The sequence below is a fragment of the Danio rerio genome, chromosome 14, assembly GCF_052040795.2.
Source record: "Danio rerio strain M-AB ecotype USA chromosome 14, GRCz13ab, whole genome shotgun sequence".
Taxonomy (NCBI): domain Eukaryota; kingdom Metazoa; phylum Chordata; class Actinopteri; order Cypriniformes; family Danionidae; genus Danio; species Danio rerio.
The window spans coordinates 16262501-16290309 of record NC_141034.1 but is presented as its reverse complement, the minus strand read 5'-3'; the positions used below and the strand labels follow the sequence as shown (position 1 = coordinate 16290309).

The window sequence follows — 27809 nt, the reverse complement described above, 5'->3', positions numbered from 1 at the left end:
GGGAAGTGCCGTATCGAAACAAAGATTATCCCACTGGATTGTGGATGCCATTTCACTCGCTTATTCGAGTCGAGGTCAGCCGTGTCCCCCGGGAGTACGTGAACACTCCACTCAGAGCGTTGCATCCTCTTGGGCGCGTGCACGTGGCGCCTCTCTAACAGACATCTGTAGAGCTGCGGGCTGGGCGACACCCAACACATTTGCAAGGTTTTACAATCTGCGAGTGGAGCCGGTTTCCTCAAGGGTATTAGGTAACCCTTTGGTGATTGAGGAAACAACTCGGTAGGGTGTTGAAACACGCTTGCTGCGCCATTCTCCCTAACACGGAGGTACGTGCGCCTTTTTATCTGTCAGTAAAGTTCCCCGTCAGGTGAGCCCTGCAGATTCCTCCGTGGCCCCCAGCACTGACTCAGCGGAGGAGTCACTTGCTGGCCCACTACGTTGTAGGTCTGCCTGCTGGTCAGCCCGCGTTTTGGGTATAGGTGCCTGCTATGCGTGATCCCCACTAGGCGATCCCATATGCTTATTCCGCCACGGTTAAGTCCCCCCCCTGGGCGGACCCGTGTCTTCCCTCTCCGCTAACCACTCTTTTGCTATGCATACTCCTCCTTTTTTAGGGCTAGTCCATATGTAAATTCTGCCATCTATCCCCCCCTTGGGTAACGGATGGCCTCCGCAGCGTCCTCCCTATCGGGATTGCACGCTTCATCGGGGGCGTTGGTAAGGTGCAGTCATTATGGCGCTTTCCATACTTCTCCCATTCGTGGATTCAATTAATCTACTCTATGGCACTGAAGTTTCCCAACCGAAGGGGAACGTTCGAGGTTACAGAAGTAAACCTTCGTTCCCCGAGGAGGGGAACGGAAGTGCCATACTCCGTCGCCATAATGACTGTCCCTTAGCTGTTTGAAAGTCTCTTCAGCTTAAAAGGATGGCGTTTGCTAGCTTCAGGTGTGCTTATATGCTGGGATAATTGCCGATGCCGCACACCTGCGCAAGCTTACGCTGCCAATTAATTTTATTCATTGGCCCGTTCAATACTCTCCAGACAAGCGGCTTCTGATCCGAATCCTCCCATTCGTGGATTCAATTAATCCACTCTATGGCACTTCCGTTCCCCTCCTCGGGGAACGAAGGGTTACTTCTGTAACCTCGAACGTTTACCTGGCTGTTTTCCTCGGGATCATCCATGAGTGCTGAGACTTGATGCTGTTCTGATACATCACAGTCTGCCTGTGTTGAGCTCAGTGTGCAGGGCTCAGACGGCAGTTTGTCCGTTATCAGTGGTTGTTGTGGCTGCGTGGTGTTATCTCTGTCCTTGTAGGATGCGTCAGCCACAAGTCCACTCAGGAGCTGATTTGAAGTCCAGTGGTCAACCGGACATTTGCTAGGTGAGTGTGTGTCATTCAGTTCAGTGGCATACACAGCTGATGGATGATGGAGGGAGAAGAGGATGTTGTCTTTCTGCACTTTTGCACCAAGCTTGTTTGGATGAAGGCCGTCTGATGTAAACAGCTGTCTTTGGTTCTAGAAGAGATTGAAGTTGTCAATAAAATTCAGTCTTTTCATGTTACATATTTTCTGCAGCCATGCATTTAGACCAAGGAGCCTTGAAAACATATTTGTCCCTCTTGCAGGGAGTGGTCCACTGAACGGCTGAATTTTCAATCTTTCAACTGTTTCCAAAAGCTCACAGAAATCTCTCTTGAGCAGTTCTGACTGTTCCTTCCGAATATCATTCTTCCCCACATGGATGATAATCCGTTTTGCAGTCTCATGTTTCCTTAATATGTTCTCAAGTTCTTTATTTATATCAGAAACTGTGGCATGAGGAAAGCAATATGTCATGGTAGCTCTGCTCCTAAAATTTTTAATTATTGAGTCTCCAACAATCAATGTTCTTATCTCTGTTGCAATCGGAGCAGAATGCCTCTGTCTAGTCGGCCTTGAGCCTCTGTTCAGAGCAAAGTTAATTGCTGAGTCATGCGATCTCTGTCTAACTGCATTTGGGGATTCTTCACCCATATTACTCAAAACTTCATATCTGTTCTGAAGCTGTATTTGAGTCCGAGCTGTATTTGGGGTAGAGAACGCTAATGCAGCAGCGTATGCCCTTAGTGATCTGACCCCACGAGTACCCTTTGGTCTCGCACCTTGTTTATGCCATAGTTCACGCTGATTTTCAACAGTTTCAATCTGTTTTTCTGTTCTCAAAACAGTAGCTGGAGTAGATTTATAGGGCTTACCGGCTGAATGCTGTGAGGCTCCACGATGAACCGGTCCCTGTGTAATTTGACAGTTCTGGTTGGATCGCAAGTAACTTTGTTTCAAAAACTGCAATCTTTTGTAAAAGTTTGTGGCAGTTGGTGCAGCAGGGAGATTCCAAATCAATATGATCCAGAGCCATTTTCACAGCCGTGTTTTCCCGTCTCAGGAATGAAAGTAGCTGGTAGCGGGAGGATTGTTTAGATGATAATTCCTCTTTTGTTGGTAAAGTTGTACTCCAGAAAGTTTGTAAATTCGATGTTGATCTTCAAGCTGTTTCGTTTGAGCACTGTGCTGTTAGGCTCAAGTTAAGTAGGCTAATGTAATGTTAATCGAAGAATGCAAATCATGCATTCATGCTAACAAATGGTCAAACGAATTGTAAAATATTAAAGTAACAAAGTAACATACAAATGTTAAAGTAACATGAATTAACTTCAAAATTGCCTTGGCAATTTAGAAGTACTCCAACAGAGATCCCATTTACTATAGCAAAGAAGGCTATTTTTATTATTATTTTTTTATTATTTGTTTTGAGCAATGTGTCAAAACCTTCTCCTCCAATCAGATTGGCACTTTTGTTGACATGCCCAGAGCTGCTGAAGTTACAGTAAACAGCACGTGGAGACGCTTAAGCACAAAACTGTCGATGTGAGCGCACACTGAAGAAAATGCCCGGAGGCGATATAAATGTGGAGCTGCTTATTGCTCTGTGAACATTAATAAAGCTTGAGCTGCTACTTGAACCATCCATGCTTATTCGAGTTACCAGTAACTTTAACAACAAGCATGTGAACTTTCTCTCTTCCTCTTCTTCTGTGTTATAAGCGGGGTGTAAGAAGCTTAAAGTTGCCATCTAACGTCATTGAGTGATTTTGCATATATATGAGTATGTATATATGTGCAAAATCACTCCTTGACGTTAGATGGCGATATATACTAGTGTATACTATATATATATATATATATATATATATATATATATATATATATATATATATATATATATATATATGTATATATATATATATACTAGTGCTGTCAAAAGTAGTGCGTTAACGCATGCGATTAATTTGAAATAATTTACGCGTAAAAAAAAATAATCGCAATTAACACAGATGTTGCAATTAACTTTTAGATGATCAAAAATCGCTGCTAACTTGGGAGACTCTTAAAAAGAGTATTATCTTAATCATATTAAAATTGGAGTATTGGTATCCATGTACATGTACTCAGAATGTGTAAGATGAAGTCGCGAGCTGTCAAAGACACCTCTCCTTTCAGCATGACTCCTCCAATGTTTTATTCAGTTTGACGTGTTTCCGGCTTTAACGCAACTTTGTAAGGTGTCTGCTTTGCGTTGTTGTGTCAGAATCCTTGTGAAATACAGCCATACTTTAGAACGCTTAGTTTAAGCGTTTTGCGTGTGTGTGTGTGTGTGTGTGTGTGTGTGTGTGTCAGGGGTGTCCATAAAGCACAGACCCTTACAGGAGCAGGTGCTCAACAAGATCGCAAAGTGAAAAGCAAGTCCCTCCTGAGAGAGGCACCTCAGCCAATAAGGGCAGAGGGGCAGTGGCTCTAGCCACCGGGCCACCCCCCTGTGCACGGCCCTGGTCTTTGTGTGCGTGCACGCGTGCGTTTCTTAGCAACAAACCTGCCTAAACGTCGTTGTCTGTAGCCACTAAATAAAAAAGTTACAAATTGCCATGAGATTGCGTTGCACTCTCAGCTCACATCATTCAAAAGAAAAGGTCAACAGACTGGATTGTCTTAGCAACTGGATGAATGTAAAGGAGGACTAAGCTAATTTTTTTTTACTTTATAATTAATGTTCTCAACGCACAGCATTACAACTTTACAATGAGTAAAATTGTTTGTATTCAATTCTTTATTGTTATTATAATAACATTGTTATTATACACACACACACACATATATATATATATGTAAACATTAAAGAGTAAACAAGTGCTCACTTTAAGTTAGTGTAAAGCAGGAATATTTCCTGCTTATTTTGTAGGGGACAGTCAATTAGAATTGCTTCGGAAATTTGAATATGCAAAGGATCTTTGTCCTTACTTTCAAATTATTTTTAAGTCTCCTTACACACAAATGGGTGTATGAGGTTGCTCACCCCTTTGTGTTGACAACACTAAAGAAACAGTAAGGTTGGGCTTCAGTTTCAGTCTGTTATACACGGTGGCTTCCTGAAGATAAATTACACATGTGAGACTTGATTTTGTCTACCATGTACCGTCCTCACTGAATCTAATTAAGTGAGGGAGACTCCCCTACTTCCTGACAGCTCAAAGAAAAATACACTGCCAATTAGTATGCAAAAATAATTAAACAATTTATTTTTAGTTGTGTTTGTGTGTATATGTCTTAGTTGGGTAACTCAATAAAATGAAATTTGAAAAAATGTACCGTCTCTGTTTACTTCTTAAATTTTTCACAATAACCTCCAAATTCAACAGTTGAACTATATGGATTAAGATAGCTTACAACTAACCCTTTAAAAGAAAATCAAAAAATCCTTTTTACAATTCACTTTTTCATTCACCCATATGACAATTTCTTAATTGGCAATTTAATAACTTGTAAACCCCAAAAGTGCTGAGATCAAAACATACACAATGTTACTTAATGTTTCAGCAGAATAAACACTTATATGAGCAGTCCCTTTAGCTGTTTACTCACAGTTTTACTCACAGTTTACGTTGTTTTGTGGCCCACTTCACTCACCACAATTCACACTTTTAGTTCAGATGCAAAAATAAAATGAAAAAGAGAAAAATATCAGCCTCAAAAATATTTAGGGTGCGTTGTCACAATGTGGGGTGCGTTGAAATACTAAGATGAGGAAATATCAGCCGTTGACTTCCAATGAATAAAATATATTGACTCAGTCTCTTGAAATTTTCCAAATAAAAGTGTATATGAAAAAAATAAGCTTGAGATGAATCAAGGAGAGATGTCACTTAGATGGCAGGGTATATAAAAAAAATATTTGTAATATCAAATCTTCGTTGTTCTGTTTTACATCATTCTGCAGCCATTTCAGTCTCACGTGCTCGATTACGAGCAAAAGGGTAGAAAATTAACACGTGAGCAGTGATGTAGTTAGTCTCTGACACAATTTCTCACTTGCAAAAATGTAAGGATCGCAAAAGGCCAAACAAAACTAAAGACAGGCTGTAAACGTTTGCAAATTACAATGATATTTGCACTCAAAACGAACTCACGGCTTTAGTGGCATTCACTCTAACTGCGTCACTATAGCGGCTAGAAACACTGAAAGTAAACCCTTTACAAGACGAAGCACAGATCACAGTCTGGTCTCACACTTTCACAGACAGTGCTGTCGCCCTTTATTCAACTTTAGCCGCGATAATCTTCTTCTGAAGCACCTTATCAAACAGCTTTTTGAACACGACACCGCACTCTTCCTCCGTGACGCACTCAGACACCGCGCTCTCCTTCGTCTCTCACTCACTCGCGATCTCCCGGAACATGCGAGAAAGCACAGAATACCTGTCAAAATAAAGGCCCGCAAACCAGTCACCATTGAAGACAATGTATATGTGTATATATACATCTGTCACATTCCCCCCTGCTAAACCCTGCCATTGCAGTGACATCTCCAACAGGTTCACCTCTGAAACACAAAACAACATGTTAGAACATCACATAACACACGTATAACTTTGTCATACCCTGAAGTTACAAAAAAAAAAACTCTTATTTCTTAACATAGTCACTCCTGTACCTCACTGGTAAGATACCTTTGTTTTGCCTCTGAGATCGTCTAAGCTCAGGAATACTTTCTGTTTCAACTTCTGACACATCAGCATCATCGGAGTCATCTTGTACTCTAAACTCTGAGTTAGCTACTGTATCCTGATTTTCAATACCATCACCCATCTCTACTTCCTCTAATTCACTTCGACCCACCCCTGTGTGTGTATAGTGACTGGAATGTGGTAAGGTTTCAGGAAAGCAAACGATGTCAGCTTCCTATTGAGCCGTTGTGCATGCTGTCTAGTAGGTGAGAAAAACAAACAGTGCCGCAGCTGATCTCGATGCATTACTTTTGTAGAACCACCCTTTTCTGGCTTGATAGTGAATACAGGTGTGTCTGCATGATTTTGCTTTAACACAATGTATGGTGTGCACTCCCATTTATCCTGTATTTTGTTTCTACCAAGATATTTATGATTGCACAGTAGCACCCGATCTCCAGGTCTCACAAGGGCTCCAAATGACTTGCGGTCATAAATCCTCTTTCTTCTCCTGGAGGCCTCTTGAGATGCAGTGTTTGCAATCTCCACTGCTGTCTTCAACCTTGTGTGATGTGCCTTCACCCAGTCATCTAGGTTTTCCACCTCATCCTCTTCTAACATGTTTTCTCCCATAATATCCATTGGTAAACCTGCATCCCTTCCAAGCATTAAATAGAATGGGGAATAGCCAGTGGATGAATAGACATGACTGTTGTAAGCCAGTACAAGCTCAGGAAGGTGAGTCTTCCAATCTGTCTTCTTTTCAGGGGGCAAGGTTCAGAGCAAATCATGCATGGTACGGTTAAATCTCTCACATTGAGAGTTTCCCTGTGGATGGTATGGGCTGGTGCGACTTTTTCCTATACCATAGATCTTACAGACCTCCTTGATCACCCTGGCCTCAAAACACCTGCCCTGGTCAGAATGCAGGCGAGCTGGACATCCATAATAAACAAACCAGTGTTTGAGAAGGGCTTTTGCTGTGGTGTTGGCTGTCTGGTTCTTAGTAGGCAGAGCGACTGTGAATCTAGTAAACATATCTGTGAGGACAAGCACATTTTCATTCCCTCCAGAAGATTGCTCAAGCTGGTGTAGTCCATGGCAAGGACCTCCAATGGAACAGAGACATTACTGCACGTCATGGGAGCTCTCAATCTGGGGAATACATCTTTGGCCAGTGTGCATCTTTTACACAGACTAGTCCAGTGTGGAACATCCGTGGACATAGTGGGCCAGTAATAGTGTCGTCTCATCCAAGCCAATGTGCTTTTCCCTCCCAAATGACCCCCATGTTCATGCTGTCCCTCATACACTTCATGCTGCAAGATCCCAGGCACAACCATTTGCCAGATCTCTTCTCCATCTCTAGGATCCAGAATTAGTCTGAAAAGAACTCCTTGAAGCAGCTTAAATCTGTCAAATTCTTTTGCTAACTTCCTCAATTTTGGCTCCATGTTAGCACAATCCATTTTGCTTGGCCTCCTTCTCTCAGATACTGCCTTATAAATGGGACCAACTACCATATCATTCTTTTGCTGCTTCATTCACTTATTTCTCCTTTAATGGATGCCTGCATTGCAACTTTACACTCAGTTTCCTTGTCAATCCTGTTGCCTGGCCACAAGCATGCTCTCACTTCATCAGCTCCCAATCGGATAAAATCCTTCTCACTATCATCTTTTTCTGGTTCTTCTGTAGAGGGTATTCTTGACAGGGCATCTGCGTTTGTGTTGTGTCGGCCCGATTTATAACACACTTCAAAGTTGTACTCCGCTAGCTGCGCTACCCAGCGTTGCTCCACCACTCCAAGATTAGCAGAGTAAAGGTACCGTAGCGGATTGTGATCAGTCACCACAGTAAACTTTGAATACATAAGGTATTCCTTAAATTTTTCTGTGACTGCCCACTTTAACGCAAGTAGTTCCAACTTGAATGCGCTGTACTTTTTGTCATTCTTTTCTGAACCCCTTAGACCTCGGCTAGCATAGGCCACCACAAGTTCAAGCCCTTCCTGTTTCTGACTAAGAACAGCCCCCAGTCCATGACGGCTTCCATCTGTGGTGAGCATAAAGGGCTTACTGAAGTCGGGATAGGCCAGGATAGGAGGTGACATTAAATGCCCTTTTAATTCATCCAGGGCAATCTGGCATTCTGGGCTCCATGTAAATGTTCCTGTGGACTTGCACCCTTTTCCTCCACTTATCAGAGCATGTAGTGGCTTAGCAATTTGAGCAAACCTTGGGACAAATCTTCGGTAGTAGCTTAAAAACCCAAGCACTTGTCTGACTTCCCTCACATTGCTGGGAACAGGCCACATGTCCAACACTTTAACCTTCTCATTGTCCACTTCTATGCCTTCAGCAGAGATCTGGTGCCCCAAAAACTTCACCTCAGGCTTAAGAAGAAAGCACTTGCTTGGCTTTAACTTTAAACCATGCTGCTTGAGACAATTAAAGACAAGTTCCAACCTCTCACAATGACTCTCAAAATCCCTGGAAAAGATGATAATATCCAGGTAGACCAGAAGGATGTCAAATGACAAGTCACCAAGCACCACACCCATTAGGTGCTGAAAGGTGGCCAGGGCGTTGCACAACCCGAAGGGCATTCTGGTCCACTCAAACAGGCCAAATGGGGTGGTGACAGCTGTCTTCTCCCTGTCCTTCTCACTTAGAGCCACCTGGAAATACCCAGCAGTCAAATCCAATGTGGAAAATAGTTTAGCATTGCCTAAGGCATCCAATGACTCATTCACTCTTGGAAGCGGATATGCATCCTTGCATGTCACTGTGTTCAGCTTCTGATAATCGCAGCAGAACCGCACACTGCCATCTTTCTTCATAACAATAACTGCCGGTGAGGCCCATGGGCTACTGCTCTCTTTGAGAATTCCTTGGGATACTAGACCTTGGACATGTCTTTTGACCTCTTGAAAGATCTGCGGTGGCACCCCACAATGTTGTTGTTTTATTGGAGGTGCTTTACCAGTTGGAATAGCTTGCACCACCGCTGTGGTGTAACCATAATCTTGGTCATTCATCAAAAAGACATCTCTGTGTTTTGATAACAACTCAGTGAGTCTTTCACATTGCTCTGGTGTAAGGCCTTCATAGTTAACTTGCACTGGAGGTTGCACATGTAATTTCTCATTACCCTCAGTAACCTCCAACTTGACTTGCTGTAATTCTTTGACATGGAGTATACCATCATCTTCCTCAAACTCAAGCACATCCTTTGTGACCACCTCCTTTGGCTTATAAATGGATGCCACTCTAGAACAGGGTGTACACACAGGGACTTTTCTACCTTCTGTTTTAGCAAGAATGTGAGCCACCAGGAGTCCTTTTGGTTAAGTTGTTCCAACTGCAGGTTCAACTAGAACATCACTTTTTAGTCTTGGCGGTACACCACAGCGACCCTCCAGAACTTTTTCACAATGGGGAGGAATAGTAACAGCTTGTCTTCCAGCAATCTTGACATATCTAATCCTCCCATCGGGTCCTAGGTGTTTTGCTTCTTTTTCTACTCTGGCAAGAATTCTTTGAACCTGAGCTTCATCTGGACGATTATACTTGTGTACACGTTCCATTCGATCTGCTGAAATGAACAAGGACTGAACTTCAGTAAGTATATTCATACCAATAATCCCAGACACTCCTTTTATTTCCTTGACGTCAGGGCTTGTATAAGTCAGAACAAATATACGCCTCTTAGGAAGCACCTTTCCCAAACATTCTACATTTGCCTGTAAGCAACCTAACACAGGGATTTCTAATCCATTTGCTGCAGTCAATTTAACCCAACATGCGGAAGACAACTTTAACTTTTGCTCCTCAAAGTGTTCTCTGAAGTGGGACTCAGAAATGGTGGACACCTCAGACCTTGTATCGAGAAGGCACTTAGTCTTGACACCTGTTATTTTCACCTCCACAGTTAGACAATCTCCAAAAGCACTGTCTTTCAGTTTTTCAGCAGTCTCATCAGCTAGCCATTCTGCAGTATGACATCTAATCAAAGAGGGTCCGGGGCCTTTCTGTACAGCAACTCCTGAGTCATTTCCTCTAGCAACAGTTGACTCCATTGTATTTTGTGATGGAGCTAGTTCTCTTACTGGCTTGACACTCTGTGGACAACGGCGGCTGGTGTGTCCGGGTTCTCCACAGGAGTAACAAATATAGCGACCTTCACTGTCTTTTAATGGCTGTTTTTTTAGACAACTCTGCTGTGGTCTATTCCACTCTTTTGAATGCACAATTTGATATAATTCTTCCTGGCGAGCTGCTATTTTTTAAATCTCCTCATGCAGTTTCTCCAAAGACAAAGTAGAGTGAGTATCCTGCCCTGCAGTTGCATTCACAACCCCTCTAGCGTGAGTATTGACTCGAATATTACTAGCAGGCTGCGCTTCCTCCTCTTCTGACCAGGTGATTGCTGCTTGCATTAGCTCCACAAAACTCATATTTGGCTCTGCCTTAACCCTGCGTTTCATCTCCCGACGCAAGAAATACTCTCTTTGTTTCAGCATCAGCCACCCTTTCTGGCTCTCTGCGCTGCACACAACTAAGCCTTTCCCGAAGATCATAGGCATAGGAGCGTATTGTTTCTCCTGCATTCTGAGCACGATCATAAAAGTCTTTAAGCCTAGTACCAATAGGCACTTTATCACCATAGGTGTCAAGGAGAACTTCAAACATATTGTCAGTCAACTCCACTTTCCCTTCCATCATAAACTTTACTGTGGCTTTGGCTTCATCTTTTAGGTGCTGTTTCACCAGCTTAACCCGGTCCTCAGTGGGCACTCTCATAACTTGAAATGAAGACTTCATCGATGACACCCATTCTTCAACACTCAGTTCCCCAGGCTTTGACACCCTGCCAGTGAATTCAGGGAGTTTACGATCCCGAGGTATATAAATGGCTTGTGCAGCGGCCTGACTTTCAATTAAATAGTAGAAACAGTAGGGTTGGGCTTCAGTTTCAGTCTGTTATACACGGTGGCTTCCTGAAGATAAATTACACATGTGAGACTTGACTTTATCTACTATGTACCGTCCTCACTGAATCTAATAAAGTGAGGGAGACTCCCCTACTTCCTGACAGCTCAAAGAAAAATACACTACCAATTAGTATGCAAAAATAATTAAACAATTTATTTTTAGTTGTGTTTGTGTGTATATGTCTTAGTTGGGTAACTCAATAAAATGAAATTTAAATAAATGTACCGTCTCTGTATACTTCTTAAATTTCTCACAATAACCTCCAAAATCAACAGTTGAACTATATGGATTAAGATAGCTTACAACAAACCCTTTAAAAGAAAATCAGAAAACCCTTTTTACAATTCACTTTTTCATTCACCCATATGACAATTTCTTAATTGGCAATTTAATAACTTGTAAACCCCAAAAGTGCTGAGATCAAAACATACACAATGTTACTCAATGTTTTAGCAGAATAAACACTTATATGAGCAGTCCCTTTAGCTGTTTACTCACAGTTTTACTCACAGTTTACGTTGTTTTGTGGCCCACTTCACTCACCACAATTCACACTTTTAGTTCAGATGCAAAAATAAAATGAAAAAGAGAAAAATATCAGCCTCAAAAATATTTAGGGTGCGTTGTCACAACGTGGGGTGCGTTGAAATACTAAGATGAGGAAATATCAGCCGTTGACTTCCAATGAATAAAATATATTGACTCAGTCTCTTGAAATTTTCCAAATAAAAGTGTATATGAAAAAAATAAGCTTGAGATGAATCAGGGAGAGATGTCACTTAGATGGCAGGATATATAAAAAAAACTATTTGTAGTATCAAATCTTCGTCGTTCTGTTTTACATCATTCTGCAGCCATTTCAGTCTCACATGCTTGATTATGAGCAAAAGGGTAGGATTTCTCACTTGCAAAAATGTAAGGATCGCAAAAGGCCAAACAAAACTAAAGACAGGCTGTAAACGTTTACAAATTACAACGATATTTGCACTCAAAACGAACTCACGGCTTCAGTGGCATTCACTCTAACTGCGTCACTATAGCGGCTAGAAACACTGAAAGAAAACCCTTTGCAAGACGAAGCACAAATCACAGTCTGGTCTCACACTTTCAAAGACAGTGCTGACGCCCTTTATTCAACTTTAGCCGTGAAAATCTTCTTCTGAAGCACCTTATCAAACAGCTTTTTGAACACGACACCGCACTCTTCCTCCGTGACGCACTCAGACACCGCGCTCTCCTTCGTCTCTCTTTCACTCACTCGCGATCTCCCGGAACATGCGAGAAAGCACAGAATACCTGTCAAAATAAAGGCCCAAAAACCGGTCACCATTCAAGACAATGTATATGTGTATATATACATCTGTCACATTAGAGAAAAATCAAATATTAACCAAAGCTAGAAGGAAACAAAGCAAAATAAACAGGAGCAAAAGCATGGCCCTTTTCACAAGCAAACACTGCTGGCTTTTTATAGAGTGTTAACCAGGTGTTCCCAAATTGTGCAGATTGTTGTCTTCGGCTGATCAGTGGGTTGGTCTCAGAGACTCGTCACAACTTTAACTGCAGTTCAGCAGTTCACTTTTATTTAGCAACATATTGTTCATGCCTCGTGAAAATTATTGGATAAAAAATATGAAGTAAGGAATGCTGGAAGAGTGCTGATTTAATGGAATTTGATACCGCATGGTGAATGGAAAGAAAAACCTCCACATTTTGGAACTCGTGGTTCTTTTAAAGGGTCACGAAACACCAAAACACATTTTTTGAGCTGTTGACAGTCGTATATGTGTCCCACACTGCTAAAAACACTATTAGGACACCTATATTTCACTAAAAAGTGTAAATTGGTTGTTTTTGCGTTATTTCAAGCAAATTCGTACTTCCTGTTTGAAATGAATTTTTGAAGCTGCGTCACGGTCATGACATAATAGCGTTGTATTCCACCGTGCAGACTGGGCGTCTGTGCCAGAGTGTGTCCTATTACGTCTTACAGTGTGATGCATTAATGCATGAGTAAGGCTTGGTTCAAACCAATCAGCGTGCTCTATTGTGCAACTTCATTAATATTCATTAGTGTCACCGTGTTTACACCACAGAGACACCTCGTTGTGTTGGCAAAACAAGCGTGAAGTGTTGCTTTTATAGTTTGCTGCCATTAAGTTTCGTTTTCATTTTCTCTCTGTGAGAGCTCATCTGGATCACGTGTGGATTAACAGTGTACGCGACGCTTGACAACAATAACTTACATGTCTAAGGAGGATTATTGTTTACCTAAGAGCTGTTCTCATCTGCAAACGCTGAGATCCGGATTCGCTTGTAGTATTCTCTTCATAAAGAATTAAGTTAACTATTGCACTGAGTGCAAACATGTTAGCACCGCATTTTGTGACCGGAATAACACACGCGACTTTCTGACGCTACCTGCCGTGTGCATCTAAGTTTCCGGAAAATGTAGAGTTTTTTTTTTCTCTCATTCGCCGTGTGGTATCAAACATTGCATGAAAAATACACGCTTAGAGCAGATCCTCGAATCAAATATCTCGTTTGTCGCGAGGGGCATGAATGAATTCCCTGAATGAAAGAGCCAAACTGCAGTTAAAGTCCAATATTTAATAATTTGGCAAATAATTCGACTACAGATGTCCATGTAGGTTAAACACCATCACTTTCTCCTGTGTGTATTTTGACTGAAACTCGCGCGTGCTCAAATAGACACTCCCACACCCTCCCACTTCAGTTCCTCCGACACTCCCCCCTAAACAGAGCTGGACACGCCAACTTTTCTGACTTTTTCCAAAGTAGAGGTGTGAAAACACCCTGCTGAAACGAGGGGGTTTTATGGCCCTTTAAGGTTATCAAAAATTGCTGTTTTAATAGTCGACTCTTATTCAGAGTATTATCTTAAGCATAAAATCAAAGCAATGGTGTCCATGTAGATGTGCTCAGTGAAAGTGCGTAAAGTATAGGTTCAGGCACCGTTATCATTTTAAAAGTATCGATTTGGCACCAGTTTTGGAAAAAAAAAAAAAAAAAAAAAAAAAAAAAAAAATATATATATATATATATATATATATATATATATATATATATATATATAGTTTTCCATATAGTTTTCTTTTAAGGAGGGGGGTGTTATGTTTGATGTTAGTTTTTTGTTTCTTTGTGTATTTATTTTTCTTACCCTTATTGGTTTCTTATTGGTTCACCATCTGTCCATCATCATTATGACTGTGTTGATTCCACCAATCCCCGGACGAGCCGCAAGTATTCAAAAACCCCGACAGACCAGTTTGTAGTGTGCGCTTTGCCTTGGCGTACCTTTTGTGCTCAACGCAAGTTGTTTTTCACATGATTAGGCAGTTTAATGATTTATTATTACAGTTTACTGTGGTAATTCGAGTTTGCTTGTTGAACTTTGTTGGCTTTAAGTACAATAATATGATGATTGTTGTATGATTCTAAACTGAGCCTTTGACCGTGTTGTCTAGTTTGTTTTGGTATAGATGGATTTTTGTTGGATTAGTTTGAGTGTTTTGCCACCTGTGTGGTATTTTGAGTTTCAAGAGTTCCCACTTAGATATGCTTGGCACTTATAGCAGGTTTGGCATGCTGTCCCGGGAGAGAACCCTGAGCTCGGAGATATTTGAGCCCAGGGCTCCCGCCCGGTCTAGATCAGGTAGGTCTTGATCGCTCCCCCTTTAGAAAGGGAGAAAGAGGAGGAGATGGGGTGGAAGGGGGGATTCTTCCAAAACGAAGATAGTGCAATGAGTAGAAAGTGATCCATTTATATTAAGCTAGGATCATTCTGATTGGACTATTACTCATTACGGATGAGTGGCCAGCGGTGCACAATCATATCACGTGCTCCTCTCGAAATTAGTTTATGAAACTTCACTTTGTAGTTTAATTAGTTTGGTTTGGTTGTCGTGTACACTGAAGAAGTGTTTTTATTTTCAATATTTCTTTTTTGTCGCCTAGTTCAGACTTTGCATTTTAATATTGTTTTGTTTTGTTAAGTTCTTTGATTTGGCATACACTCATTGTTTTTGTTAAAAGAGAATAATTGTAAATGTTTATTTATTTATTATTATCCATTTATTATTGTCACATATTGTTTAAACTATTGAGTAAAACAAAAAAAAAAGATTAAATAGAGAATTGATTCCTGCTTCATCCTTGATCTGCCGCACACATTACATCTGTCTTACCTAAATGTTACTGCATCCCACTTTAACATCTTAAACTTGTAACACAAGATCTAAGAAGTAACTATGGTAACGTCAAACAGCTAAAAATTGGGTCTGTCTTAACATGCCCACATTAACATTTGAACTTTAACAAATTAGCCCTGAAAAGCACAACAGCCAAATGTGCATGTCATCCTATAAAACTAATATAAAGCAATTGTGACAAAACAAAACAAGCAATAGAGCAGGATAGCTGGTCAAGTCTCACTGTGTAACCTGCTTCCACCCACCTCGCATACAATATGCATATGCTATCAGAGTAAAAAATCAAACATGAAAGTTTAATAAGCACTGGGAAAGAGCGAGGCTTAAAAGAGAAGGTGATAAGCTGAAGGCAGTGTGGAATTGTTTTAAAAAGCAAAGCTTCAGTATGGCAGCAAAATGTGGAAATATACAGTTAGAGGGAAAACAGCTGAGGGCCATTTTTTATGTCCTTTGATAGAGGTAAACCATGTCGATACAAAACATCATACAGAGTGTCCTCTGAAGACACTATGTGCCTTGTATATCCCTTTGATCATGCTAAAACAGATGGAAAAACACCAAGAGCAAACAAATGATCAGCTTCAGAGACTTTCTGAAACCTCCAAAGGATATGAAATCCATGTGATGTATTTCTGCTTGAAATTAAAGTGACACATACACTACAGCCATTCAGTTTATTCAATTCACCTAAAGCACATGTCTTTGGACTGTGGGGGAAACCGGAGCACCCGGAGGCAACCCACATGAACCCAGGGAGAACATGCAAACTTCACACAGAAATGCCAACTGATCCAGCCAAGACTCGATCCAGCAACCTTCTAGCTGTGAGGCGACAGCACTATTTACTGCACCACCGTGTCTTCTCAATGGCATCATATTTCTGTATTTTGATTTGACATGCATTCAACTTAAATCTGGAGTTCTAGCCCACCAGCAATATTTATGTTAAGTCCAGGTCCCGTACACAATTTTATAATCAGATTACCCAATGAATTACCTTTACAAACTCAGACAGTATCACAGGGTTGTTCCCTACAAGGGCTGCTGTTGCTAGGCAACAAAAGACACTTGCTCTGAGAATCTTTAGTGCAGAATAAGACTATTTAATGCTTTATAAAAATAATAATGTGTAAAATCTGAAATCACAAAAACAGAAAAATATATTCTGGTGTTTTGGAAAACTATGTGCATGTAAATTGCTTTTGCATGGACATGGGTGGACTGGATGTCCTAGAAATAAATCCAAACATGAAAATAATGCTACACAGTAACTCGGATTATTAATTTACTCCAGATTTTTCTACTAAAATTATATTCATGATCTAGTCCAAAGCTTACATTTTGAAAAAAAAAATTGTAATATCAATCATTCATTTTTCTATGACAAAAACATAACACAAAGTATACAGATAATTTATTTAAGACCAATACGGTCAATAATATTTGGATTTAACTAAAATGTAATGTAACCGTTAATAATATGGAAGTATTTCACTTAATTTAAAACTAAAATCACTGTGTTAATGCTTAATTTATTTAATCTATTTTAAATCCCTATAAAGAAACTTTTATAGATCATTTTTGTTTATTGTGATGCCTTTTTTTACAGATATCCTTTCAAACAAAATCGTTCCTTTTCATTTTCTTTTACTTTTAAACAAAATGAATAAACAAGTTTAAAACAGAAATAATTCTTTCAGTAAGGCCATTATTAAAATGTATTTTCATAAATAAGTACATTTTTATCACCTTTTTATTTCCTCCAGGTTTTCTAGAAGATATCTTAAAATCTAAGCTGCTTCACTTCTGTTTGAATACTGCATGTCAACTATCCCAAAATGATAGTCCAACCAGAGAGAATCTAGAACTAGAAAATTTAGCTTCAAATGCATTTTTTTAGTTAAGTTCAGACAATATGTCCGGACTAGCACAATCTGCATTGCAAACATTTTATACAAGGTGTGTAAACAAAAAGTTAAGAAAGTAAACAGATCCAAACGAAAATAAAGAATTGAGACAAAGTTGCTTTTCCATACTTGGAAGAACGGTTCTTATTAAAGTCATGTAGGCCTAGTGCCAGTTGTATTTTATGTGAGCTTGGTATGACATGGAAATGAAATAATTTTGAAATATATAGTTGAAGTCAGAATTATTAGTATTATTATTTTTTCTTCTAGAGAATGTTTTATTATTGACAATGTGTTAGGTTGTGCTGTTAGGTAGTGCTGTCGCCTCACAGCAAAAAGGTTGCTGGTTCGAGCCTTGACTGGGTCAGTTGGCATTTTTGTGGGGAGTTTGCATGTTCTCCTCGCATTCGCATTGGTTTCCTCTGGGTGCTCCAGTTTCCCCTACATTCCAAAGACATGCGGTACAGGTGAATTGGGTAGGCCAAATGGTCCCCATGGATGTTTCCCGGAGATAATAATTTTAATATTAATTATTCAACTGTATGTATATATATATATATATATATATATATATATATATATATATATATATATATATATATATATATATATACACACACACACATATATATGAGCAATATCACACAAGTAGCAGTGCGATATGCCTGTATATCGGCACTGGTGGGAGGAGTGCATCCTTAGTGCCTCCACCAGTGCCGATATACAGCCATATCCCACTGCTACAAGTGTGATATTGCGTTTATACAACAATTTGACGGCATAATTGTGTATATAAAAACAAAATCAAACATGGAGAGACTCAAAAACCCTTTTGTATGAGGAACTACTTTCTTCCGCATTGGATTCAAATCATAAGCGGACAGTGGCTGTTTCTGATATGCGTTATTGTCTGTACTTGCGTTCTTGTGTCCTCGTGAAACGTCATCAACCGTCGCCAAAGTACTGTTCCAATTCTAAAGTTCGCATCTTTCCAAGTACAGATGAAATTCCCGGATGTGTACTTGCTCTGCCACTTTGGCCAAGGATGCATCGAGAGGTGACTTGTGTGAACTTGCGAAGCTCATATATCCCAGAATGCATTGCATCGTAACCAGCCAGTGCTAATGGGGGAGGAGGAAACCTGCACAGTTTTAAAAATACTCCTTTACTGTGTCACAAAATAAAGTTTTAACAGTTTTTCAGGTGAGAATGTAGTCGTTTTAAACTCGAATTGGCAGTTTATTCACAAAGATAGCGCTTCTTTGACGATGTGCCTCGGCTTATGCGGACTCTGACTCCCAGCGGAGCTCCGTCATCAGCTCTCCGGCTAGAGCAGCTTTACTTCGGCCAGTCCATCTCGGATGTACCGCTGGATTTTATCTCTCCATTGTAGTTATAAAATGATATTTATTACATCTTGTGAATATCTAACAGACAGATTTTGGTCTTTTAAATCTATTATTTGTTTTCAAGTGTATTATTTTGGCAATGATACTTTGTTACCTTTTATAATTGTCTTTAATTATGTTACCATGTTGGACGCTGTTTGTCTCTGTTTACCGAATTGTTTGACGTAATCTTTATTTCTTATTGTGTGTATAATTACCATTGTGGTTTAATAAATTTAATAATCAAAGACACGTGTCTGTGTATAATAACACATTTAAATTCACATTTATATGTATAGATTTTCTTAAATCAAAAATGTAGATTTTTAACATTAATATAATATTAATTAAATCATTTTATTGTAAATGTACAGTGAAACTGATGAATCCATGGTGAGGTAAGTGACGTTATAAAGTACACTGCTGTTCCATTTGAAGAAGTACCCGACTTGTTTTCTTGTGTCCTTGCGTTACATACATATACATACATACACAATTACAACCCTTTCTCAGCCCGGAATTCTTGGCACAGTTGTGCCGATAAATTTAATGTTTCAGAGCTCGAAATTAACTTTTTTACTTGGTAGCACCAGTGCTCCCGACTTCAAATATTTACGAGCACCCACCAAAATTGAATGAGCACCATTGCAAATTGGTATTAGGGGGTTTATTGCATTTGAAAACAACATCAATCAGGACTAACAAAAACCAGAAACAACTATCTAACTAATTCTGAGATGACTTATTAATATTTGTGCATAAAACTCCAAAACAAATGTCTAATAATTTTAAAATATTAATGATGACAATGATACTAACAATGGATTACATTTACTCATTATGAAGCTGCCTTGAATGTGCTTGAATGCGAGTTATCTGCTATAAAAAGTCTATTACTTTATGAAAAATAAATTTAAGGTTTGCATCAAATAAAAATAAAGCATTGCAGTAGGAAATGTTAATTCAATAAATAATATTAGGGCACCTTCTAAAAAACTCGATTGATCTGGGCTGACAGATCAACATTCACCATATAATCACACACATACAGTCATAGGTACTTTTCACTCTTTACTCAATTTAATACCTCATCAGATGATGTTTATTACTTTTTAATACTTTTTAATGGCCTTAATTTTGGTTAATTTCATTTACTATCTTTTACTGCCTTTTACAACCCCGCGGACAACCTGTACTCATCCTAAATGATCTTAAAAACCATGAAATACTTTTGAATATAAATGGTTCGTAAATAATGCAATACTTAATTTAGTCATAAAAAAATAAATCAAACACGCACAAATGATAAAAGTACAATTATTAAGCACATTATAAATGTGCTTTTAAGTCAAGAATTTGTAAGCATTTGTAACAGCAGTTATAAACTACTTACTAACGTTTATTAAAATAGAGGTAATGCTTAACAAATGAATTCACTATATGCTAATGCTTAAGTGATTCATTTGCTGTAATTATGAACTGTTACCAATTTAAATATTATTAAAAAATAACACAATTAACATATGTTTTGAAATTTAAGATTTTAATTATAAGATTATTATGTCAACATGTCTTAGCCATTCAAATTCGAAACAAGCCTTTTCAAAAGAAATTTCATAAGAGATATGCTCATTGTCATAAAGTAAAATAATGATACATGACAGCTATGGGAGGAATTCCAGAAAAACTTTAAGTCACATGTTTTATTTAGTTTTTTTTAGTTGCAAACATAGCACAGGTTAAAAGACAAAATTCTTACATTATAATCTAGCTTTATATCTGTACTTTCTTAATTTGAGATAGCACAAATCACATTTTAACTTCAAGGAGGAAATTTTAACCCCTCAACCCAAGGAACATTAAGTAGTTCTCTTTATTAGCAGAATCTACAAAAGCAAGAAAACAAAAACTTTAATATTAACTTCAATAACAAGATGAATTTGTTTCTTGGAAGAAGACTGGATGCAAATGAAAATCATCCTCGGTTTAACCACCATCCTGTGCATCAAAGAAAAAAAACAGAAAAGAAAAATATAAGTTAGTGAACAGCAGGAACCAAAATGTACATCCTTAACCATGCTGGTCTTGAGTAAGATACTGATGTGTGTTTATAAACAGTATAGGTGTGGAATGTTTTTGCCAATCATCCAAACACCAATAATACTGAATGGACTGTGCAGTGATGAACTTCCATGGTCACAAGTTAGCATATTAGTTTCAGGTTTACTTTCAGGCAAGTTTTATCAGCAAAAAACAACCTCAGTTCTAATAGAAACAATGTGTGACAAATTTAAGCTCTCTCTCTCTCTCTCTCTCTCTCTCTCTCTCTCTCTCGCTCTCTCTCTCTCTCTCTCTCTCTCTCTCTCTCTCTTTCTCTCTCTCTCTCTCTCTCTCTCTCTCTCTCTCTCTCTCTCTCTCTCTTATATATATATAAAAAACCTGTTGTTGAAAAGAGAATGAAATATATAGCCATGCCATGCATTCTAAATCATATTAGCAACCAAAGCGTCTCAGCTGGAAAAATGCTTTACCACTAAAAGAATTAGTACAAGAATTTTAAAAGAGTCTATCAATTTAAAGCTGTGTGACTAAAATATATATGTTTAGTTTATATATATATATATATATATATATATATATATATATATATATATATATATATATATATATATATATATATATATATATATTGTTTGACATATGGTCTACTGTAAATGTTTCTTATGAGGATTATTTTAATTATGAATAAGATATGAATAAGAGTGGACATGTGACCTACTTATGAATTATTGTAAGGCATTAACATGCATGTACAGTAAGTGAGTTTCTGCTTTACTATTTCTTCCTTTACCTACTATATGTCCTGATCTATTAAACAATCCAATAGTTTTATAAACTCTCAAGATTTGGTTCCAGATCTGTAATTTTTTTGGCTGGCAAGCTGGCTTCCCCCAAAGCCCCATCACAAAAACATCATTAACTGTTGTGTGAAACTTTGTTAGACCAAATTCTTTTTGTTTGAATGTTTACAAGTATTATATATATATATATATATATATATATATATATATATATATATATATATATATATATATATATATATATTATTAGCCTCCTTCAAATTTTTTTCTTTTTTTTTATATTTTCCGAATGATGTTTAACAGAGCAAGGAAATTTTCACAGTATGTCTAATAATATTTTTTCTTCAAGAAAAAGTCTTATTTGTTTTGTTTCGGCTAGAATAAAAGCAGTTTTTAATTTTTTAAAAGCCTTTTTAGGGAGAAATTATTAGCCCCTTTAAGCTATTTTTTTCTTGATAATCTACAGAACAATCTACTGTTATACAATAACTTGCCTTATTACCCTAACTTGCCTAGTTAATCTAATTAATCTAGTTAAACCTTTAAATGTCACTAAGCTGTATAGAAGTGTCTTGAAAAATATCTAGTAAAATATTAATTACTGTCATCATGGCGAAGATAAAATAAATCAGTTATTAAAAATGAGTTATTAAAACTATTATGTTCAGAAATGAGTTAAAAAATCTTCTCCCAGTTAAACAGAAATTGGGGAAAAAATAAACAAGCAGTCTAATTATTAGGGGGGGCTTATAATTCTGACTTTAACTGTATATATATATATATATATATATATATATATATATATATATATATATATATATATATATATATATATATATATATATATATATATATATATATTTTTAATGATAAAATCTTAGAAGAGATCGTGCAAGTTATGAAAACATAAACCTGCAGTCTTGACACACTCCCCACATCATTCTTTAAAACAGGGTTTACCTGTTTAGAAATGGATCTTCTAAAAGTGGTAAATGCTTCACTTCTTTCAGGGATTTTTCCAAACTCACTTAAAACTGCAGTTGTTAAACCCCTCTTGGAAAAGAGCAACCTGGATAACACCCTATTGAGGTTATCCCAATGTTAGGCCAATGTCAAATCTCCCTTTCATTGGCAAAATCATTTTAAAAAAAATTTCAACCAGGTTAACAAGTTCTTAAACTTCAGGGGATGTTTAGACAATTTTCAATCTGGTTTCAGAGCACATCACAGTACAGAGAGCGCCCTTATAAAGATAATCAATGATATACACCTAAATACAGATTTAGGTAAAATAACAGTGCTGGTACTGCTCGATCTCGGTGCTGTCGATCAAAGCATACTTCTGGATAGGCTGGAAAACTGGGTTGGGCTATCTGGGATGGTCCTCAAATAGTTCAGATCTTAGCTTGAAGGGAGAGGTTACCATGTCAGTATAGGTGACCATAGGTCGAGGTGGACACCCATGACATGTGGAATACCATAAGGCTCGATTCTGGCACCTCTCCTGTTCAACCTTTATTTGCTCCCTCTGAGCCAAATAATAAAAAAGAACCAAATCTCCTACCACAGCTATGCTGATGACACTCAGATCTACTTAGCCTTACTGCCTAATGACTACAGCCCCATTGACACCCTCTGCCATTGACACCCTTGATGAAATTAACAGTTGGATGTGCCAAAACTTTCTTCAGTTAAACAAAGAGAAAACTGAAGTCATTGCGTTTGGGAACAGAGATGAGGTTCTCAAGGTGAATGCGTACCTTGGCACTAAGGGTCACACGACAATAAATAAGGTCACAAATCTTGGTGTGACTCTGGAGTCAGATCTGAGTTTCAATAGTCATGTCAAAGCAGTATCATCTCAAAAACATCGCAAGAATCAGATGCTTTGTTTCCAGTAAAGACTTGTTCATGCTTTTATCAGCAGTATGGTGGATTACTGTAATGGCCTCCTCACTGGCGTTCCCAAAAGGAGAGAGTCAGACAGTTGCAGCTCATCCAGAACGCTGCAGCCAGGATTCTGACTAGAACCAGGAAATTAGAGCACATCACACCTGTCCTTAGGTCCCAGTTACTGAAGAAGATTTCTATTCTCTCAGTGTGAAGTATTTTCTAAATGTAAAGCAGTTAATTTTCTCTTCACAAAATGTATGTAGTGCTTGCAGCAAACATGCCAGCCTGTGTTAAAAATACAGTGATATGTCTGTGTAAGATGAGTATGCCTGCACAGGAGCAACACTAGGAGAAGGCTGAATGACTGATTGTGTAGAATAACTGAATATGTAAAGCACTGATCATATATGTTAAATACTTGTATGAAGCTATATGTGTCAGAAGTTAGAATGAGTAACATATTATCAAGTTATTATCCTATCATAACAATGTATGTAAACACTTAGTTCCTTTGCATAAGTTGCATCTATACTTTGCTGACATAGACCTGTAACATCTCTGTTGACATGAGCTAGTGGGCTGAGAGCCAAGAATAGCAGGACCCCTTAGACTAAAAACCTATTCAAAAATGGTCAAGAGTTAAAAAGAGACTTAGGGGTGTGTCAAATAATCCTGTATAAAAATTGTAACAAACACAGATATTTCAGAAGTTGTCCAGGAGAGACTTCAGAATGCTATGAGGTCTGCTCTGCTCTTTCTCGGCTTTATTATGGAGAATAAAGTCTATTTTCTGATATTCAAAACCTCTGGTCTGATAATTTCTAATTGATAAGACGTCGAATTTACGACATTACATTCAGAATAGAGTTTAAAGTATTATTACTGGTCTATAAATCACTAAATGGCCAAGGACCTCAATACATTACATCTGACTGAATACAAACTGAATACAAACAGATCACTCAGATCTTTAGGATCATATAAACTAGAAGTTCCAAGAGTTCAGTCAAAGCAGGGTGAATCAGCTTTCAGCAACTATGCTCCTAGCTGCTGGAATCAGCTCCAGATGTGCTCCAACATTAGGCACGCTCAAATCAAGACTGAAAACACATCTGTTTAGCTGTGCCTTTACAGAATATATATATATATATATATATATATATATATATATATATATATTAGGGATGTGCGGAGCAGCCGGTATTTGTATCTGTATTTGTTGAGGGGGGAAATGTATTTGTATTCGAGTAAAATTCAAAATGGCGTAAAAATATATATATTTTTTCTATTACACTTCTAATTAACATTACAGTATAAGTATTGTTTAATTATACCCATTATAATAATTATGTATATGCAATATTGGTTAATGTTTTTGAACATGTAACAAGAAATGTCATTGAAAACATATAAGCCATTACCTCATCCATGATTAAACCAATAACTAAAATACCACTGTGAATATTATGAACCACACCACCACTGTTATTGTTAAAGGACGCTGAATTGACAGAATAACAACAAATAATACTTCAAAGAACTGTTCTTTTTTGAAAGAACTTCTTTCTAATGCACAGAATACCAAAAACTAAAATTAACTAAATAAAACTAAATAAACCCCTGACTGGGAGGTCTGGCACAACAAAAGTAAAAGTAAACTGACTTGCCGGGGTAGAATGTGGCTGTGTTGATGGTTTGGTGCTTGTGGGAGCCTCGGCTGAGTTAGTTGACATTTCTATGCGGAGTTTGCATGTTCTCCCCATGTTGGCGTGGGTTTTCTCCGGGTGCTCCGGTTTCCCCCACAGTCCAAACACATGCAATATAGGTGAATTGGGTAAGCTAAATTGTCCCTATTGTATGTGTGTGAAAGAGAGTGTATGGAAGTTTCCAAGTGCTGGGTAGCAGCTGGAAGGGCATCCACTGCGTAAAACAAATTTTGGATAAATTGGTGGTTCATTCCACTGTGGCAACCCCAGATTAATAAAGGGACTAAGCCAAAAAGAAAATAAATGAATGAATGAATATGCATAGAAGATGTTAACAGACGTTTGATATCTCTGCTTCTGCTGATTTCACTTTTGCACACATTACATACAGTATCACTTCACTTTGTTTCATCTGCAGAACCACTGACTGTAAAATGAACTTGAACAAGTTTTTTTTTTTTTTTTTGACTGGTGGAGGACAAAGAAATGGCTCAGCAGACTTCTCACTCTTTTCTATTTCGGTGCCCAACTGTATTTGAGGAGTTTCAAGTTAATAAATGACGGGAAGCTATGCTAAGGTTAACCAGCCTATAGCCTATAGAAAATACAGTAGCCGCGTTCCCACTATCGCGCCTAAAGCGAGCGAGCCAGGGCGAGCCAAGGCCAGTGGCGTTTCCACTGTCAATTTCCGGGGCTTAATCGGGTCAAAGCAGGGCTTTCTTGGGGCCAGCGGCCGGCCTTTTTCGGCCCGACGAATACCTTGGGCCAAGGAGGGCCAGCTGGGGCTTCGTGGCAGAGTGAAAGGAGAGGCGGGCAGTTTTCTGATCGCACATGAGTACATGCGCCAAACAAATAAAGAAATAATGGAAAGAAAACATCTAGCCTTATAGTCTGGGGTCTTTTTGCGTATGATCACCCTTATGATTCCCTTTTAAATGTAAGGCTGTTGCATAAAATAATAAAGTAGTTTTACTTTATAGTGACATTCTTTGCTGCGTCCTCCTTTATGTTTCAATAACGCATAATATTCTTTACACCATATTAAAGACACAGCAGACAGTAAAGGTTTTCGAGAGTTTTTTGTCAAGTTTAAAATGTTTGTTTGTGCGCGTTTAGATGCCTGTATGTGTGTGTGAGACCGGGCAAGAGTGCTCCTTCACAGTTCTGTTATGCCGCAAGCGGCTTTTTTTCTTTATTTATTTGGAGATAATACACAATATAAATACAACAAAAAGACATAAAACTTAACAAATTACGTGCCCACTTTCGTAGACTTTAAACAATATAGTGTCATATCTTGATAAAATAGCCTATATTAAAAATATAATTTAAAGAATTACAAATATCGGATATATATAAAAATCGCATTAAATAAATAAACCAATATAAAATAAACAAAAGCTAGCTATATGTAGGTAGCCTATATACAATACATAAATCAAACCGTTTTAAAGCCACATATAGCCTAACTTTCATTTTACAAAGACCTATCTGAAAAAAAAAAAAAAAAGATTTTCGATATTTTCTAAAAACATTTAACACCGGAGAAGGTTAGAAATATTATTTATGAAGTATTTGGATGCGATGATATTAATCAAATCGCGTAAACAGAGCATTATTTGGGTGAGTGAAAGCAGAATCTAGCCTATACCTTTTTTTCTGTCACTCAGTCCTGCGCAGCGCTCGCTGCTTTTAACGCATTGGGGGAAAGTCCAAACACAAAATGTGTTCTATATCCTCAAACAACTGTTTATGTTTTTATATGACGTGGTTAAATTTATAAATGAAACTTTAAATAAAGAGCTTTAGTGAATAGCAGCTGAGCGCAACAAATATGGCTATATTTTATTAGACTACTCGCCCTTGTGCTGAAACACTTAACATGACGTCTATCAAAACGAGGATGTTATAAAATACATGCCATATTGAGTTATAAAGGAGAATTTCTGTGGCTTTATATTATGGATGTGTGAGCTCTCTGTGTTGGGTCCCTCCGTTAGTGGCGAGAGCACTCGATGCACAATGACAACAGTCGGTCGGCGAGTAAACAAATGTAATGACTGGAAATACACAGGTCTGTGCGTATAGACATTTTATGTACTGCTGTACAGTAATGTGTCATTTGTTTGTTTCGGTTGTCTTCATTTTAATGGTTTCGTTTCGTGATAATTCTATGGTGTGCTTTATCTGCCTCTCCTGATTCCCGCTGGAGTGGGAGGGTTGTGTGACGTTTGATTCGGGGACGTTATGTGGGCGGTGTTTGCATGACGCGCTGTGAGCTACTAGCCCGATAGTTGAAACGCGACATGATTTCAGCCTCATTTCTCAACCTCCCGGGCTATTGGCCCGGCCCGGCCCGATTAAAGCCCTGGCTCGCACTGGCCCGATAGTGGAAATGCGGCTATTGCTGTCTGGAAAAGACAGTAATTTAGACGTACCATATAACTCCCATAAGTGCATACTATTCGACACAACTGCACAAGCATCGTTTTAACCTTTATAAACGAACGTTAACGTTACTCTGTTAACAGTCTATTGTCTAAATTACGGCGCTAACAGAGCTAACGTTGCATAAACAGAGAGCAAACGGATTGATTGCAGACGTCAATAATGCAGCGTAATGGAATATCCCGATCAAACTCCGCTTCAACTCCGCTACAAGTTTATAAACTGCCTCTGGAACCCATGCAAGGTACAAAAATCTGTTTAACTAAAATAGCGATGCAGTAAAGTATTTTTTCCCTTAGCCGAGCCTTCTCTGTTGCTATTTGGAGAAGC

The 27809-nt window shown here is 38.4% G+C and overlaps 1 protein-coding gene across 1 annotated transcript in view; it reads right to left on the bottom strand.

Moving 5' to 3' along the window:
* Positions 1-20097: 20097 nt before the first annotated feature.
* The window catches only part of rraga (Ras-related GTP binding A), a 149668-nt gene continuing 141956 nt past the window's right edge, over positions 20098-27809 (bottom strand). The window contains exon 12 of the mRNA NM_199714.2: positions 20098-20569. The gene's annotated coding sequence lies outside the window, so the exon portion shown is untranslated. The remainder of the gene's footprint in view (positions 20570-27809) is intronic.